We start from the raw sequence: 3,558 nt of genomic DNA, 5'->3' as shown, positions 1-3,558 counted from the left end.
GACACTGGAAGAAGTGGGACTCCTGGAAAGTCGGGGCATTTGGGAGGGAGGGATAACAGGAAGAGTGAGACCATTTAAGGTGTCAGACAATGGGAAGGCATGGCACTTATGAAAGGGTGGGACAGACGCCTGGAAGGAGCAGCCCTATGGGACCTGTGGGACACCTTAAAGGAGTGAGGCGGTTACAAGGGTGAGGTATTTGGAACCTGTGGCAGTCGGGAGGACTGGGAGCACATTCCCTCACCCCTGGGCCATCCTCCGGGGACCGCAACTGGCCGGGCCTCCCAGAGCGGTGGCAGAGCCCAGGCACAGTTTGCAGAGCCCCGGGCGCCTGGCAGCTGGGATCCTGGTTTAGGAAAGGAGGACTCACAGCTCAGGGACGACTCAGGAGGCAGCACAGACACCAGCAGCATGGACGGCGGGCGCCAGCGTGGCACGCACGCCACATGACCTGCGCCTGGCCCCTGTGATTCGGGGATGAAGGAGGATGTCGGTGCCCTGGGGGGTGCCTGCTGCAGTGAAAGGTCAAAGGCCACACGTGGGAACCTTGCTCTCCGGACTCCGCCAGGGAAGACGTCAGGCAGCAAATCTGGGCTGTTCCTGGCTCTTCCGTACCTCAGAGACTTTTCTAGACAAACATGAGAAAAGACTTGCTAGGACCTGGACTCTGGGAGGAACAGAGGACAAAAATGACCTTGTTTTCTTTCTCTTTGCACATCAATTGTAATGTCCCTGAAGGCAGGGTACTGGAAGGAAAGGTACCGTCTGAAACAGGACTTTTTTCCCTTCTGAGACATGCAGAAATCATTGAATTCACAAGGTCTCACGGAGCCTGACGCTGCTGGATGCGTTTGAGTCTCCTCTGCCGGGCACCGCGAGGCAGCTTCCTGACACAGCCATCCTCTGTGTGCCTGTGAACGAGGCCAGAGGGACGGCCTCACTCACACTCCCGCTTCTCCCTGCAGCACCGGTGCTCCCACGGTCCCACGCCGCCTGGGAAGCTGTGGCCAGCAGCTTCTGCTCTGCAGAGAGACAAACGCGTTTTTCCTGCAAGGACAAGCCCTGGACCGACCACCCTGAGGCACAGATGGAGAGAAGTGGTCCCTAAAGTGCCCTACGGGGGCTGGCGCTTCGAGCCGGGAGTGCCGATGAGGTCACAGCTTGGCTGCGCTCCACCCAGAGACCTCGTGGTTTCCTCTGCCTGCCAGGCCTGCCTGGAAGCCTGCAGGGAGGGTTGGGTTTCTCTTGCTGTCCACACCTGGGCAAGAGCTGAGCAGAGGGAAGGGGTCCTTCCTGACTGACTCCATTCCAGCCGGACGCCACGTGACTCGGAGGGGCTGGTGGACACTGAACCAGAGCCCCCGAGAGGCTCTGAGGACAGGAGCCCTGGGCGGCGGCCAGGGCAGAGCCAGGCCCAGGGTCAGAGCAGGCAAGATCGGCCGCTCGTCCGCCCCCGGCGGTGAGTAGTGCAGGTGGCTGGTTCAGGGTGGGTCTCTGGGGCTGGCCCAGGCGCTGGGCATTTTCTGGGCTCCTCTGCTGGCCAGACGGGGGCAGGGGTGGGGCAGGGCGGGGGCCACGGTGGGTGCTATCAACTGGGAACTCTCCAGTCTGCATCCACCGCCCTCTGACTGGCTGTGCCACCTGGTCTGCAGCCAGCCCTGGGCTGACGCTGGAAGAGGACGCTCACTTGGGTGACGGCTCCCCCATCTGGTAGCTCTGTCTCCCATCTGTCCCGCTTCCCCCATGCTCTAGAGTGTTCCACGCAGGTGCAGACTCTCCAGGGGGTCATGAGGACAGCCAGAGACAGGCCCTCTCCTCCCTGCCACACCGGGTGCTGATTCTGGACAGCCTCATGGCTTCTCAGTACTGACCGTCCAGGTGGGACGCACAGCCGCTCCTGGACCACCCAGGGACAGGGAACGCCGGGCCTTCGCCCTGTTCTCTCCCATGGCCCTTCCTGCCCCTCCTCACTCTCCTCCCCTCTTGCTCACCGAGGATGCAACCAACTCCTCTACCCCCCGCAGTCCTGTAACCCAACTGCGGGGACCCTTCCTACAGAGCTCTGCCTCCCTCCTGAGCCCCACAGGGAGACCTCCTCCAGGGCAGCAGCAGGGTCTGGCCGAGCTCCGAGGCTCTACCCCCACCTCCCCCGTTCTCCTCCCTGTTTCCTTCTCTGTCCCCTGTTTCTTCATGCCTCTCCCTTCCCTGCCATGCTCTCTCCCTGGGGCCCACCCGAGAGGCCCATGTCCTCCTCAGCCATGCCGGGGGTGAGACAGGAGAGGGACCACGCCCCTTGGGGGCCACAGGCTAGAGAAACCGCACCTGCTGCTTTGGGGCTGGAGCTTGCTGGGGCCTCAAGCTTTTGTGGGGTCTTAAGTCCACAGACTTCAGACCTCCCAAAACTCATCTCCTTCTCCCTCTTGGCCTGAGGGTTGGGAGCCCCCAGGCTGCCCTGAGTGGGAGAGCAGCCGTCCACCTCCCCACCCCTCCCTACCTGTCAAGGCAGTGATGCCCCATCAGCCCCACTCTCGGCATCCTCCTGATGATGCTGGCCCAGGTGGGGCTTCCCCCACCACCTCGCCTCCCGCCCAACACCTGCCTTCCCGGGGCCTTGGGTGCCAGGACGGGCACAGGGCCAGGAGGAAGAGCCCTTTATATCCAACCAGACTTGACCCTACCCACAGGAGATCCCAACTGGACCACGGGCAGGACTCAGCTTCCTGAGGTGCCGTGACTGGGGCCTCCTTTTCACTGAGCACCCCACCCTCTGTGTCCACCCCTGAGGCGGGGACAACCTCAGGGTATCATTTCATCCCAGTCAAATGAAGATCACAGAGCTGAGGCGTAAGCAGAGGGAGATGACCAGCACCTCACCAGGCGGCTAACACCTCTGTGCTCAGAGATAGCCCCGCCCCGGGTCACCTCTTCAGCATCCCGGCACCACGGCATCCCCCTGCGTGGCCTCGGGTCCTCCTGTCCCTGGAGGGAGACAGCGGGGTCTGAGCACAACCTTGAGGTGGGAAGAAGCTGCTAAGACCAGCCATGGGGGTTTCTGCTTGTAATCCCACCCTCCTTATCCCAGCTCCCAGCCCTCCCATGACACAGGAGGACCAGCCACCAACAAGCTGGGAGGGGCACCTGGTGTTGGCCTCTGACCTCAGTCAGCCTCTGGGGAAGGCAAGGCCCCATCCCATCTCCCTCAACCCCAAGAGGAGAAGCTGGGGTCACCAAACACTCAGGGACACATGATGGGCCAGGTAACCACAGGGGCAGCGTGAACCACAGGTAACCACAGGGGGCAGTGTGGGGCCACAGGTAACCACAGGGGGCAGTGTGAACCACAGGGGCAAGGTGTGAACCACAGGTAAGCACAGGGGCAGCCTGTGAACCACAGGGACAACCTGTGAACCACAGGTAACCACAGGGGGCAGTGTGAACCACAGCTAACCACAGGAGCAAGGTGTGAGCCACAGGTAACCACAGGGGGCAACCTGTGAACCACAGGTAACCACAGGCGCCAGTGTGAACCACAGGGGGCAGTGTGAACCACAGGTAACC

The 3,558-nt window shown here is 62.1% G+C and overlaps 1 protein-coding gene across 1 annotated transcript in view; it reads left to right on the top strand.

Moving 5' to 3' along the window:
• Positions 1-1,155: 1,155 nt before the first annotated feature.
• Positions 1,156-3,558, top strand: part of MRGPRE (MAS related GPR family member E) — a 7,433-nt gene continuing 5,030 nt past the window's right edge. Inside the window, exon 1 of the mRNA XM_017507744.2 lies at positions 1,156-1,459. The gene's annotated coding sequence lies outside the window, so the exon portion shown is untranslated. The remainder of the gene's footprint in view (positions 1,460-3,558) is intronic.

This window comes from Cebus imitator, unplaced genomic scaffold (assembly GCF_001604975.1).
Source record: "Cebus imitator isolate Cc_AM_T3 unplaced genomic scaffold, Cebus_imitator-1.0 Scaffold384, whole genome shotgun sequence".
Taxonomy (NCBI): domain Eukaryota; kingdom Metazoa; phylum Chordata; class Mammalia; order Primates; family Cebidae; genus Cebus; species Cebus imitator.
Note: the sequence above shows the minus strand (reverse complement) of the source record. Positions and strands in the feature narration are given on the sequence as shown.